This window comes from Watersipora subatra, chromosome 10 (assembly GCF_963576615.1).
Source record: "Watersipora subatra chromosome 10, tzWatSuba1.1, whole genome shotgun sequence".
NCBI lineage: Eukaryota > Metazoa > Bryozoa > Gymnolaemata > Cheilostomatida > Watersiporidae > Watersipora > Watersipora subatra.
Window position 1 is genome coordinate 48,862,410 of NC_088717.1, and position 14,081 is coordinate 48,876,490.

The 14,081-nt window shown below is 37.8% G+C and overlaps 13 non-coding genes across 13 annotated transcripts; all 13 read left to right on the forward strand.

The window, feature by feature from the left end:
* Nucleotides 1–2,599: 2,599 nt before the first annotated feature.
* Nucleotides 2,600–2,673, forward strand: Trnai-aau (transfer RNA isoleucine (anticodon AAU)). Its single transcript has one exon. It is a non-coding gene; the product is annotated as a tRNA-Ile (tRNA).
* Nucleotides 2,674–3,342: 669 nt separating this feature from the next.
* On the forward strand, nucleotides 3,343–3,416 carry Trnai-aau (transfer RNA isoleucine (anticodon AAU)). The gene has a single exon. It is a non-coding gene; the product is annotated as a tRNA-Ile (tRNA).
* A 668-nt stretch (nucleotides 3,417–4,084) lies between these two features.
* Nucleotides 4,085–4,158, forward strand: Trnai-aau (transfer RNA isoleucine (anticodon AAU)). The gene has a single exon. It is a non-coding gene; the product is annotated as a tRNA-Ile (tRNA).
* Nucleotides 4,159–4,462: 304 nt separating this feature from the next.
* Trnai-aau (transfer RNA isoleucine (anticodon AAU)) lies at nucleotides 4,463–4,536 on the forward strand. Its single transcript has one exon. It is a non-coding gene; the product is annotated as a tRNA-Ile (tRNA).
* A 305-nt stretch (nucleotides 4,537–4,841) lies between these two features.
* Trnai-aau (transfer RNA isoleucine (anticodon AAU)) lies at nucleotides 4,842–4,915 on the forward strand. The gene has a single exon. It is a non-coding gene; the product is annotated as a tRNA-Ile (tRNA).
* Nucleotides 4,916–5,587: 672 nt separating this feature from the next.
* On the forward strand, nucleotides 5,588–5,661 carry Trnai-aau (transfer RNA isoleucine (anticodon AAU)). Its single transcript has one exon. It is a non-coding gene; the product is annotated as a tRNA-Ile (tRNA).
* A 1,414-nt stretch (nucleotides 5,662–7,075) lies between these two features.
* On the forward strand, nucleotides 7,076–7,149 carry Trnai-aau (transfer RNA isoleucine (anticodon AAU)). The gene has a single exon. It is a non-coding gene; the product is annotated as a tRNA-Ile (tRNA).
* A 678-nt stretch (nucleotides 7,150–7,827) lies between these two features.
* Trnai-aau (transfer RNA isoleucine (anticodon AAU)) lies at nucleotides 7,828–7,900 on the forward strand. Its single transcript has one exon. It is a non-coding gene; the product is annotated as a tRNA-Ile (tRNA).
* A 1,056-nt stretch (nucleotides 7,901–8,956) lies between these two features.
* On the forward strand, nucleotides 8,957–9,030 carry Trnai-aau (transfer RNA isoleucine (anticodon AAU)). The gene has a single exon. It is a non-coding gene; the product is annotated as a tRNA-Ile (tRNA).
* A 298-nt stretch (nucleotides 9,031–9,328) lies between these two features.
* Trnai-aau (transfer RNA isoleucine (anticodon AAU)) lies at nucleotides 9,329–9,402 on the forward strand. Its single transcript has one exon. It is a non-coding gene; the product is annotated as a tRNA-Ile (tRNA).
* A 2,534-nt stretch (nucleotides 9,403–11,936) lies between these two features.
* Nucleotides 11,937–12,010, forward strand: Trnai-aau (transfer RNA isoleucine (anticodon AAU)). Its single transcript has one exon. It is a non-coding gene; the product is annotated as a tRNA-Ile (tRNA).
* Nucleotides 12,011–12,687: 677 nt separating this feature from the next.
* Nucleotides 12,688–12,761, forward strand: Trnai-aau (transfer RNA isoleucine (anticodon AAU)). The gene has a single exon. It is a non-coding gene; the product is annotated as a tRNA-Ile (tRNA).
* A 1,166-nt stretch (nucleotides 12,762–13,927) lies between these two features.
* On the forward strand, nucleotides 13,928–14,001 carry Trnai-aau (transfer RNA isoleucine (anticodon AAU)). Its single transcript has one exon. It is a non-coding gene; the product is annotated as a tRNA-Ile (tRNA).
* Nucleotides 14,002–14,081: the final 80 nt, after the last annotated feature.

A 14,081-nucleotide genomic window follows, 5' to 3' on the forward strand; every position in this document is an offset into this window, starting at 1 on the left:
AGTTCCTCTTGGTCAAAGTGTCAGGTTAATGAGTTGGATATCATTGAATAAAGCCTCATGCTATTTAAGATTTTGGTCATTTCATTTCGAATTTGTACTCAAAGTGCTATTGTAATTATGGCCGAACCGCTTGGTTGTTTGAAATGTCAGTCTAAAGAGTTCAATATCATTGGATCGACCCTTAAGTTGGCTAACAATTCAGTCAGCCCATTTTAAAATCAAATTTTTGAACGACCACATCATGTGGCCGATTAGTTCAGTTGGTTAGAGCGTCGGTCTAATAAGTGAATGTCATGGGTTCAAGCCCCATATTGGTCAAGAGTCTAGTCTTCCCTTTTCTAATTCAAGGCGCTTTTTGATAATCTGATCAAATGTCCCTGTTGGTCAAAGTGTCAGGCTAACGAGTTGGATATCATTAAATGAAGCTCATACTATCTAAAGTGTTGGTCATTTTCTCTTGAAATCGTTTTTAAAGTTAATTTGTAATTTTGGCAGAATCGCTTAGTTGTTTGAAGTGTCAGTCGTAAAATGCGAATGTTATTGGATCGACCCCAAAACTGGCTAACGTTTCAGTCAGCTCTTTTGAACTTATTTTTTTGGACAATGACATCATGTGGCCGATTAGCTCAGTTGGTTAGAGCGTCAGTCTAAAAAGCTGAATATCATTGGATCGACCCTTAAGTTGGCTAACGTTTTAGCCAGCTCATTTTGAAATCGAATATTTGGGCAACCTCATTTGAAGCCGATTGGCTCAGTTGGTTAAAAGCGTCAGTCTAATAAGCTGAATATCATGGGTTCGAGCCCCATATCGGTCAACATTTTAGTTTTCTCTTTTCCAGTTCCTATTCAAAGGGCTTTTTACTTATTTGATCGAACTTTCATGTTGGTCAAAGTGTCAAGCTTGATTATTTGAATATCATTGAATGAAGCCTCATACTATCTGAGATGTTTGTCATTTTCTTTTGAAATCGTATTTAAAGTTATTTTGTAATTATTGCAGAATTGCTTAGTTGTTTGAAGTGTCAGTCGAAAAAGCTGAATGTTATTGGATCGACCCCAAATTTGGCTAACGTTTCAGTCAGCTCTTTTGAACTTATTTTTTTGGACATTCACATCATGTGGCCGATTAGCTCAGTTGGTTAGAGTGTTAGTCTAATAGGTGAATATCATGGGTTCAAGCCACATATCGGCCAACAGTTTAGTCGTCTCTTTCCCAATTGCTAATCAATGCGCTTTTGACTGATCTGATCAACTTTCCCTGTTGGTCAAAGGGTCATGTTAATGAGTTTATTATCATTGACTAAAACCATATACTATCCAAAATTTTTGTCATCTCAATTCGAATTCGTATTCAAAGTGATTTTGTGATTATTGCCGAATCGCTTAGTTGTTTGAAATGTCAGTCTAAAAAACTGAATGTCTTTGGATGGACCCTGAAATTAGCCAACATTTCAGTCAGATCATTTTGAAATCAAATATTTGAGTGACCACATCTTGTGGTCGGTTAACTCAGTCTGCTAGAGCGTCAGTCTAATGAGCTGAATGTCATGGGTTCGAGCCCCATACTGGCCAACATTTTAGTTTTCTCTTTTCCAATTCCCATTCAAAAGGCTTTTTTCTAATTTGATCGAATTTCCCTGTTGGTCAAAGTATCAAGCTAGATGATTTGAATATCATTGAATGAAGCCTCATACTATCTAAGATGCTGGTCATTTTCTTTTGAAATCGTATTTAAAGTTATTTTGTAATTTTGGCAGAATCGCTTAGTTGTTTGAAGTGTCAGTCGAAAAAGCTGAATGTTATTGGATCGACCCCAAGTTTGGCTAACGTTTCAGTCAGCTCTTTTGAACTTATTTTTTTGGACATTCACATCATGTGGCCGATTAGCTCAGTTGGTTAGAGTGTTAGTCTAATAGGTGAATATCATGGGTTCAAGCCACATATCGGCCAACAGTTTAGTCTTCTCTTTCCCAATTGCTAATCAATGCGCTTTTGACTGATCTGATCAACTTTCCCTGTTGGTCAAAGGATCATGTTAATGAGTTTATTATCATTGACTAAAACCATATACTATCCAAAATTTTTGTCATCTCAACTCGAATTCGTATTCAAAGTGATTTTGTTATTATTGCCGAATCGCTTAGTTGTTTGAAATGTCAGTCTAAAAAACTGAATGTCTTTGGATGGACCCTGAAATTAGCCAACATTTCAGTAAGATCATTTTGAAATCAAATATTTGAGTGACCACATCTTGTGGTCGGTTAGCTCAGTCTGCTAGAGCGTCAGTCTAATAAGCTGAATATCATGGGTTCGAGCCCCATATTGGCCAACAGTTTAGTTGTCTCTTTTCCTATTCAAAGCGCTTTTTACTAATCTGATAAAATTTCCCTGTTCGTCAGAGTGTCATGATACTGAGTTGACAATCATTGAATCAAGCCTTATACTATCCAATTTTGGTCATCTCATTTCAAAGTTGCATTTAAAGTTCTTTTGTTATTCTGGCCGAATCACTTAGTTGTTCGAAATGTCAGTCTAAAAAGCTGGCTAACAATTAAGTCAGCTCATCTTGAAATCAAGTATTTGGACAACCTCATTTTTTGGCCGATTAGCTCAGTTGGCTAGAGCGTCAGTCTAATAAGCTGAATGTTATGGGTTCGAGCCCCATATCGGTCAACAGTTTAGTTTTCTCTTTTCCTATTCAATGCGCTTTTTACTAATCTGATCAAAGTTCCTCTTGGTCAAAGTGTCAGGTTAATGAGTTGGATATCATTGCATGAAGCCTCATGCTATTTAAGATTTTGGTCATTTCATTTCGAATTTGTACTCAAAGTGCTACTGTAAAAATGGCCGAACCGTTTGGTTGTTTGAAATGTCAGTCTAAAGAGCTGAATACCATTGGATCGACCCTTAAGTTGGCTAACAATTCAGTCAGCCCATTTTGAAATCAAACTTTTGAACCACCACATCATGTGGCCGATTAGTTCAGTTGGTTAGAGCGTCGGTCTAATAAGTGAATGTCATGGGTTCAAGCCCCATATCGGTCAAGAGTCTAGTCGTCCCTTTTCTAATTCAAGGCGCTTTTTGCTAATCTGATCAAATGTCCCTGTTGGTCAAAGTGTCAGGCTAACGAGTTGGATATCATTAAATGAAGCTCGTAATATCTAAAGTGTTGGTCATTTTCTCTTGAAATCGTTTTTAAAGTGCGTTTGATAATCTGGCCAAATCTCTTAGTTGTTTAAAATGTCAGTCTGAAGAGCTGAATACCAATAGATCGACCCTTAAGTTGGCTAACAATTCAGTCAGCTCATCTTGAAATCAAATATTTGGACAACCTCATTTTTTGGCCGATTAGCTCAGTTGGCTAGAGCGTCAGTCTAATAAGCTGAATGTTATGGGTTCGAGCCCCATATCGGTCAACAGTTTAGTTTTCTCTTTTCCTATTCAATGCGCTTTTTACTAATCTGATCAAAGTTCCTCTTGGTCAAAGTGTCAGGTTAATGAGTTGGATATCATTGAATAAAGCCTCATGCTATTTAAGATTTTGGTCATTTCATTTCGAATTTGTACTCAAAGTGCTACTGTAAAAATGGCCGAACCGCTTGGTTGTTTGAAATGTCAGTCTAAAGAGCTGAATACCATTGGATCGACCCTTAAGTTGGCTAACAATTCAGTCAGCCCATTTTGAAATCAAACTTTTGAACCACCACATCATGTGGCCGATTAGTTCAGTTGGTTAGAGCGTCGGTCTAATAAGTGAATGTCATGGGTTCAAGCCCCATATCGGTCAAGAGTCTAGTCGTCCCTTTTCTAATTCAAGGCGCTTTTTGCTAATCTGATCAAATGTCCCTGTTGGTCAAAGTGTCAGGCTAACGAGTTGGATATCACTAAATGAAGCTCATACTATCTAAAGTGTTGGTCATTTTCTCTTGAAATCGTTTTTAAAGTTAGTTTGTAATTTTGGCAGAATCGCTTAGTTGTTTGAAGTGTCAGTTGTAAAATGCGAATGTTATTGGATCGACCCCAAAACTGGCTAACCTTTCAGTCAGCTCTTTTGAACTTCTTTTTTTGGACAATCACATCATGTGGCCGATTAGCTCAGTTGGTTAGAGCGTCAGTCTAATAAGCTGAATGTTATGGGTTCGATCCCCATATTGACCAACATTTTAGTTTTCTCTTTTCCAATTCCCATTCAAAAGGCTTTTTTTAATTTGATCGAATTTCCCTGTTGATCAAAGTATCAAGCTAGATGATTTGAATATCATTGAATGAAGCCTCATACTATCTGAGATGCTGGTAATTTTCTTTTAAAATCGTATTTAAAGTTATTTTGAAATTATGGCGGAATCGCTTAGTTGTTTGAAGGGTCAGTCGAAAAAGTTGAACAATATTGGATCGACCCCAAAATTGGCTAACGTTTCAGTCAGCTCTTTTGAACTTATTTTTTTGGACAATAACATCATGTGGCCAATTAGCTCAGTTGGTTAGAGCGTCAGTCTAATAAGCTGAATGTCATGGGTTCGAGCCCCATATTGGCCAACATTTTAGTTTTCTCTTTCCCAATTCCTATTCAAAGGGCTTTTTGCTAATTTGTTCGAATTTCCCTGTTGCTCAAAGTGTCAAGCTAGATGATTTGGATATCAATGAATGAAACCTCATACTATCTAAGATGCTTGTCTTTTTGTCATGAAATCGTTTTTAAAGTTAATTTGTAATTTTGGCAGAATCGCTTAGTTGTTTGAAGTGTCAGTCGAAAAAGCTGAATGTTATTGGATCGACCCCAAAACTGGCTAACGTTTCAGTCAGCTCTTTTGAACTTATTTTTTTGGACAATGACATCATGTGGCCGATTAGCTCAGTTGGTTAGAGTGTCAGTCTAATAAGCTGAATGTCATGGGTTCGAGCCCCATATTGGCCAACAGTTTAGTTGTCTCTTTTCCTATTCAAAGCGCTTTTTACTAATCTGATCAAATTTCCCTGTTCGTCAGAGTGTCCTGACACTGAGTTGGGAATCATTGAATGAAGCCTCATGCTTTCTCAGATTTTGGTTATTTCATTTCGAATTTGTACTCAAAGTTCTTTTGTAATTATGGCCGAATCGCTTGGTTATTTGAAATGTCAGTCTAAAGAGCTGAATATCATTGGATCGACCCTTAAGTTGGCTAACGTTTTAGTCAGCTCATTTTAAAATTAAATATTTAGACAACCTCATCTGGGGGCTGATTAGTTCAGTTGGTTAGAGTGTCAGTCTAATAAGCTGAATGTCATGGGTTCGAGCCCCATATTGGTCAACAGTTTAGTTGTCTCTTTTCCTATTCAAGGCGCTTTTTACTAATCTGATCAAAGTTCCCTCTTGGTCAAAGTGTCAGGCTAATGAGTTGGGTATCATTGAATAAAGCCTCATGCTATCTCAGATTTTGGTTATTTCATTTCGATTTTGTACTCAAAGTTCTTTTGTAATTATGGCCAAATCGCTTGGTTGTTTGAAATGTCAGTCTAAAGAGCTGAATATCATTGGATAGACCTTTAAGTTTGCTAACAATTCAGTCAGCTCATTTTGAAATCAAGTTTTTGAACAACCCCATCATGTGGCCGATTGGTTCAGTTGGTTAGAGCGTCAGTCTAATAAGCTGATTGTCATGGGTTCAATCCCCATATCGGTCAAGAGTCTAGTCATCCCTTTTCTAAATCAAGGGGCTTTTTGCTAATCTGATCAAATTTCCCTGTTGGTCAAAGTGTCAGGCTAATGAGTTGGATATCATTTAATGAGCCCTCATGCTATCTAAGATTTTGGTCATTTCATTTCGAACTTGTACTCAAAGTGCTTTTGTAATTATGGCCAAATCGCTTGGTTGTTTGAAATGTCAGTCTAAAGAGCTGAATATCATTGGATCGACCCTTAAGTTGGCTAACAATTCAGTGAGCTCATTTTGAAATCAAATTTTTGAACGACCACCTCATGTGGCCGATTAGCTCAGTTGGTTAGAGCGTCAGTCTAAAAAGTGAATACCATCGGTTCAAGGCCCATATCGGTCAAGAGTCTAGTCGTCCCTTTTCTAATTCAAGACGCTTTTTGCTAATCTGATCAAATTTTCCTGTTGGTCGAAGTGTTATGCAACTGAGTTGGCAATCATTGAATCAAGCCTTATACTATCCAAATGTTGGTCATCTCAGTTCGAAATCGCATTTAAAGTTCTTTTGTTATTCTGGCCGAATCACTTAGTTGTTCGAAATGTCAGTCTAAAAAGCTGAATATCATTGGATCGACCCTTAAGTTGGCTAACGTTTAAGTCAGCTCATTTTGAAATCGATTATTTGGGCAACCTCATCTTGGGGCCGATTAGCTCAGTTGGTTAGAGCGTCAATCTAATAAGCTGAATGTTATGGGTTCGTGCCCCATATCGGTCAACAGTTTAGTTTTCTCTTTTCCTATTCAAGGCGCTTTTTACTAATCTGATCAAAGTTCCTTCTTGGTCAAAGTGTCAGGCTAATGAGTTGGATATCATTGAATAAAGCCTCATGCTATTTAAGATTTTGGTCATTTCATTTCGAATTTGTACTCAAAGTGCTTTTGTAATTATGGCCGAACTGCTTGGTTGTTTGAAATGTCAGTCTAAAGAGCTGAATACCATTGGATCGGCCCTTAAGTTGGCTAACAATTCAGTCAGCCCATTTTGAAATCAAATTTTTGAACCACCACATCATGTGGCCGATTAGTTCAGTTGGTTAGAGCGTCGGTCTAATAAGTGAATGTCATGGGTTCAAGCCCCATATCGGTCAAGAGTCTAGTCGTCCCTTTTCTAATTCAAGGCGCTTTTTGCTAATCTGATCAAATGTCCCTGTTGGTCAAAGTGTCAGGCTAACGAGTTGGATATCATTAAATGAAGCTCATACTATCTAAAGTGTTGGTCATTTTCTCTTGAAATCGTTTTTAAAGTTAGTTTGTAATTTTGGCAGAATCGCTTAGTTGTTTGAAGTGTCAGTTGTAAAATGCGAATGTTATTGGATCGACCCCAAAACTGGCTAACCTTTCAGTCAGCTCATTTTGAACTTCTTTTTTTGGACAATCACATCATGTGGCCGATTAGCTCAGTTGGTTAGAGCGTCAGTCTAATAAGCTGAATGTCATGGGTTCGATCCCCATATTGGCCAACATTTTAGTTTTCTCTTTTCCAATTCCCATTCAGAAGGCTTTTTGATAATTTGATCGAATTTCCCTGTTGGTCAAAGTATCAAGCTAGATAATTTGAATATCATTGAATGAAGCCTCATACTATCTAAGATGCTGGTCATTTTCTTTTGAAATCGTAATTAAAGTTATTTTGAAATTATGGCGGAATCGCTTAGTTGTTTGAAGTGTCAGTCGAAAAAGTTGAACAATATTGGATCGACCCCAAAATTGGCTAACGTTTCAGTCAGCTCTTTCGAACTTAAATATTTGGACAATCACATCATGTCGCCGATTAGCTCAGTTGGTTAGAGCGTCAGTCTAATAAGCTGAATGTCATGGGTTCAAGCCCCATATCGGTCAAGAGTCTAGTCGTCCCTTTTCTAATTCAAGGCGCTTTTTGCTAATCTGATCAAATTTCTCTGTTGGTCAAAATGTCATGCAACTGAGTTGGCAATCATTATATCAAGCCTCATGCTCTTTAAGATTTTGGTCATTTCATTTCGAATTTGTACTCAAAGTGCTATTGTAATTATGGCCGAACAGCTTGGTTGTTTGAAATGTTAGTCTAAAGAGCTCAATATCATTGGATCGACCCTTAAGTTGGCTAGCAATTCAGTCAGCCCATCTTGAAATCAAATATTTGGACAACCTCATCTTTGGGCCGATTAGCTCAGTTGGTTAGAGCGTTGGTCTAATAAGTGAATGTCATGGGTTCAAGCCCCATATCGGTCAAGAGTCTAGTCATCCCTTTTCTAATTCAAGGCGCTTTTTGCTAATCTGATCAACTTTCCCTGTTGGTCAAAGGGTCATGTTAATGAGTTTATTATCATTGACTAAAACCATATACTATCCAAAATTTTTGTCATCTCAATTCGAATTCGTATTCAAAGTGATTTTGTTATTATTGCCGAATCGCTTAGTTGTTTGAAATGTCAGTCTAAAAAACTGAATGTCTTTGGATGGACCCTGAAATTTGCCAACATTTCAGTCAGATCATTTTGAAATCAAATATTTGAGTGACCACATCTTGTGGTCGGTTAGCTCAGTCTGCTAGAGCGTCAGTCTAATAAGCTGAATGTCATGAGTTCGAGCCCCATATTAGTCAACATTTTAGTTGTCTCTTTCCCAATTGCTAATCAATGCGCTTTTGACTAATCTGATCAACTTTCCCTGTTGGTCAAAGGGTCATGTTAATGAGTTTATTATCATTGACTAAAACCATATACTATCCAAAGTTTTTGTCATCTCAATTCGAATTCGTATTCAAAGTGATTTTGTTATTATTGCCGAATCGCTTAGTTGTTTGAAGTGTCAGTCTAAAAAACTGAATGTCTTTGGATGGACCCTGAAATTTGCCAACATTTCAGTCAGATCATTTTGAAATCAAATATTTGAGTGACCACATCTTGTGGTCGGTTAGCTCAGTCTGCTAGAGCGTCAGTCTAATAAGCTGAATGTCATGGGTTTGAGCCCCATACTGGCCAACATTTTAGTTTTCTCTTTTCCAATTCCCATTCAAAAGGCTTTTTGCTAATTTGATCGAATTTCCCTGTTGTCAAAGTATCAAGCTAGATAATTTGAATATCATTGAATGAAGCCTCATACTATCTAAGATGCTGGTCATTTTCTTTTGAAATCGTATTTAAAGTTATTTTGAAATTATGGCGGAATCGCTTAGTTGTTTGAAGTGTCAGTCGAAAAAGCTGAATGTTATTGGAACGACGCCAAAATTGGCTAACGTTTCAGTCAGCTCTTTCGAACTTAAACATTTGGACAATCACATCATGTGGCCGATTAGCTCAGTTGGTTAGAGCGTCAGTCTAATAAGCTGAATGTCATGGGTTCAAGCCCCATATCGATCAAGAGTCTAGTCGTCCCTTTTCTAATTCAAGGCGCTTTTTGCTAATCTGATCAAATTACTCTGTTGGTCAAAATGTCATGCAACTGAGTTAGCAATCAATAAATCAAGCCTTATACTATTCAACGTTTGGTCATCACATTTCGAATTCGCATTTAAAGTTCTTTTGTTATTCTGGCCGAATCACTTAGTGGTTTGAAATGTCAGTCTAAAAAGTTGAATACCATTGGATCGACCCTTAAGTTGGCTAACAATTCAGTCAGCTCATTTTGAAATCAAATATTTGGACAACCTCATCTTGGGACCGATTAGCTCAGTTGGCTAGAGCGTCAGTCTAATAAGCTGAATGTTATGGGTTCGAGCCCCGTATCGGTCAACAGTTTAGTTTTCTCTTTTCCTATTCAATGCGCTTTTTACTAATCTGAGCAAAGTTCCTCTTGGTCAAAGTGTCAGGTTAATGAGTTGGATATCATTGAATAAAGCCTCATGCTATTTAAGATTTTGGTCATTTCATTTCGAATTTGTACTCAAAGTGCTATTGTAATTATGGCCGAACCGCTTGGTTGTTTGATATGTTAGTCTAAAGAGCTCAATATCATTGGATCTACCCTTAAGTTGGCTAGCAATTCAGTCAGCTCATCTTGAAATCAAATATTTGGACAACCTCATCTTTGGGCCGATTAGCTCAGTTGGCTAGAGCGTCAGTCTAATAAGCTGAATGTTATGGGTTCGAGCCCCACATCGGTCAACAGTTTAGTTTTCTCTTTTCCTATTCAAGGCCCTTTTTACTAATCTGATCAAAGTTCCCTCTTCGTCAAAGTGTCAGGGTAATGAGTTGGATATCATTGAATAAAGCCTCATGCTATTTAAGATTTTGGTCATTTCATTTCGAATTTGTACTCAAAGTGCTATTGTAATTATGGCCGAACCGCTTGGTTGTTTGAAATGTCAGTCTAAAGAGTTCAATATCATTGGATCGACCCTTAAGTTGGCTAACAATTCAGTCAGCCCATTTTAAAATCAAATTTTTGAACGACCACATCATGTGGCCGATTAGTTCAGTTGGTTAGAGCGTCGGTCTAATAAGTGAATGTCATGGGTTCAAGCCCCATATCGGTCAAGAGTCTAGTCTTCCCTTTTCTAATTCAAGGCGCTTTTTGATAATCTGATCAAATGTCCCTGTTGGTCAAAGTGTCAGGCTAACGAGTTGGATATCATTAAATGAAGCTCATACTATCTAAAGTGTTGGTCATTTTCTCTTGAAATCGTTTTTAAAGTTAATTTGTAATTTTGGCAGAATCGCTTAGTTGTTTGAAGTGTCAGTCGTAAAATGCGAATGTTATTGGATCGACCCCAAAACTGGCTAACGTTTCAGTCAGCTCTTTTGAACTTATTTTTTGGACAATGACATCATGTGGCCGATTAGCTCAGTTGGTTAGAGTGTTAGTCTAATAGGTGAATATCATGGGTTCAAGCCACATATCGGCCAACAGTTTAGTCTTCTCTTTCCCAATTGCTAATCAATGCGCTTTTGACTGATCTGATCAACTTTCCCTGTTGGTCAAAGGGTCATGTTAATGAGTTTATTATCATTGACTAAAACCATATACTATCCAAAATTTTTGTCATCTCAACTCGAATTCGTATTCAAAGTGATTTTGTTATTATTGCCGAATCGCTTAGTTGTTTGAAATGTCAGTCTAAAAAACTGAATGTCTTTGGATGGACCCTGAAATTAGCCAACATTTCAGTCAGATCATTTTGAAATCAAATATTTGAGTGACCACATCTTGTGGTCGGTTAGCTCAGTCTGCTAGAGCGTCAGTCTAATAAGCTGAATGTCATGGGTTCGAGCCCCATATTGGCCAACAGTTTAGTTGTCTCTTTTCCTATTCAAAGCGCTTTTTACTAATCTGATAAAATTTCCTTGTTCATCAGAGTGTCATGACACTGAGTTGGCAATCATAGAATCAAGCCTTATACTATCCAATTTTGGTCATCTCATTTCAAAGTTGCATTTAAAGTTCTTTTGTTATTCTGGCCGAATCACTTAGTTGTTCGAAATGTCAGTCTAAAAAGCTGAATATCATTGGATCGACCCTTAAGTTGGCTAACGTTTAAGTCAGCTCATTTTGAAATCGATTATTTGGGCAACCTCATCTTGGGGCCGATTAGCTCAGTTGGTTAGAGCGTCAATCTAATAAGCTGAATGTTATGGGTTCGTGCCCCATATCGGTCAACAGTTTAGTTTTCTCTTTTCCTATTCAAGGCGCTTTTTACTAATCTGATCAAAGTTCCCTCTTGGTCAAAGTGTCAGGCTAATGAGTTGGATATCATTGAATAAAGCCTCATGCTATTTAAGATTTTGGTCATTTCATTTCGACTTTGTACTCAAAGTGTTTTTGTAATTATGGCCGAACTGCTTGGTTGTTTGAAATGTCAGTCTAAAGAGCTGAATACCATTGGATCGGCCCTTAAGTTGGCTAACAATTCAGTCAGCCCATTTTGAAATCCCCTTTTTTGAACGACCACATCATGTGGCCGATTAGTTCAGTTGGTTAGAGCGTCGGTCTAATAAGTGAATGTCATGGGTTCAAGCCCCATATCGGTCAAGAGTCTAGTCGTCCCTTTTCTAATTCAAGGCGCTTTTTGCTAATCTGATCAAATGTCCATGTTGGTCAAAGTGTCAGGCTAACGAGTTGGATATCATTAAATGAAGCTCATACTATCTAAAGTGTTGGTCATTTTCTCTTGAAATCGTTTTTAAAGTGCGTTTGATAATCTGGCCGAATCTCTTAGTTGTTTGAAATGTCAGTCTGAAGAGCTGAATATCATTGGATCGACTCTTAAGGTGGCTAACAATTCAGTCAGCTCATTTTGGAATCAAATATTTGAACAACCACATCTTGTGGCCGATTAGCTCAGTTGGTTAGAGCGTCAGTCTAATAAGCTGAATATCATGGGTTCGAGCCCCATATTGGTCAACATTTTAGTTGTCTCTTTCCCAATTGCTAATCAATGCGCTTATGACTAATCTGATCAACTTTCCCTGTTGGTCAAAGAGTCATGTTAATGAGTTTATTATCATTGACTAAAACCATATACTATCCAAAGTTTATGTCATCTCAATTCGAATTCGTATTCAAAGTGATTTTGTTATTATTGCCGAATCGCTTAGTTGTTTGAAATGTCAGTCTAAAAAACTGAATGTTTTTGGATGGACCCTGAAATTAGCCAACATTTCAGTCAGATCATTTTGAAATCAAATATTTGAGTGACCACATCTTGTGGTCGGTTAGCTCAGTCTGCTAGAGCGTCAGTCTAATAAGCTGAATGTCATGGGTTCAAGCCCCATATCGGTCAAGAGTCTAGTCGTCCCTTTTCTAATTCAAGGCGCTTTTTGCTAATCTGATCAAATTTCTCTGTTGGACAAAATGTCATGCAACTGAGTTGGCAATCATTGAATCAAGCCTTATACTATTCAACGTTTGGTCATCACATTTCGAATTCGCATTTAAAGTTCTTTTGTTATTCTGGCCGAATCACTTAGTGGTTTGAAATGTCAGTCTAAAAAGCTGAATACCAATAGATCGACCCTTAAGTTGGCTAACAATTCAGTCAGCTCATCTTGAAATCAAATATTTGGACAACCTCATCTTTGGGCCGATTAGCTCAGTTGGCTAGAGCATCAGTCTAATAAGCTGAATGTTATGGGTTCGAGCCCCATATCGGTCAACAGTTTAGTTTTCTCTTTTCCTATTCAATGCGCTTTTTACTAATCTGATCAAAGTTCCTCTTGGTCAAAGTGTCAGGTTAATGAGTTGGATATCATTGAATAAAGCCTCATGCTATTTAAGATTTTGGTCATTTCATTTCGAATTTGTACTCAAAGTGCTATTGTAATTATGGCCGAACCGCTTGGTTGTTTGAAATGTTAGTCTAAAGAGCTCAATATCATTGGATCTACCCTTAAGTTGGCTAGCAATTCAGTCAGCTCATCTTGAAATCAAATATTTGGACAACCTCATCTTTGGGCCGATTAGCTCAGTTGGCTAGAGCGTCAGTCTAATAAGCTGAATGTTATGGGTTCGAGCCCCACATCGGTCAACAGTTTAGTTTTCTCTTTTCTTATTCAAGGCCCTTTTTACTAATCTGATCAAAGTTCCCTCTTCGTCAAAGTGTCAGGGTAATGAGTTGGATATCATTGAATAAAGCCTCATGCTATTTAAGATTTTGGTCATTTCATTTCGAATTTGTACTCAAAGTGCTATTGTAATTATGGCCGAACCGCTTGGTTGTTTGAAATGTCAGTCTAAAGAGTTCAATATCATTGGATCGACCCTTAAGTTGGCTAACAATTCAGTCAGCCCATTTTAAAATCAAATTTTTGAACGACCACATCATGTGGCCGATTAGTTCAGTTGGTTAGAGCGTCGGTCTAATAAGTGAATGTCATGGGTTCAAGCCCCATATCGGTCAAGAGTCTAGTCTTCCCTTTTCTAATTCAAGGCGCTTTTTGATAATCTGATCAAATGTCCCTGTTGGTCAAAGTGTCAGGCTAACGAGTTGGATATCATTAAATGAAGCTCATACTATCTAAAGTGTTGGTCATTTTCTCTTGAAATCGTTTTTAAAGTTAATTTGTAATTTTGGCAGAATCGCTTAGTTGTTTGAAGTGTCAGTCGTAAAATGCGAATGTTATTGGATCGACCCCAAAACTGGCTAACGTTTCAGTCAGCTCTTTTGAACTTATTTTTTTGGACAATGACATCATGTGGCCGATTAGCTCAGTTGGTTAGAGCGTCAGTCTAAAAAGCTGAATATCATTGGATCGACCCTTAAGTTGGCTAACGTTTTAGCCAGCTCATTTTGAAATCGAATATTTGGGCAACCTAATTTGAGGCCGATTGGCTCAGTTGGTTAGAGCGTCAGTCTAATAAGCTGAATGTTATGGGTTCGAGCCCCATATCGGTCAACATTTTAGTTTTCTCTTTTCCAGTTCCTGTTCAAAGGGCTTTTTACTTATTTGATCGAACTTTCATGTTGGTCAAAGTG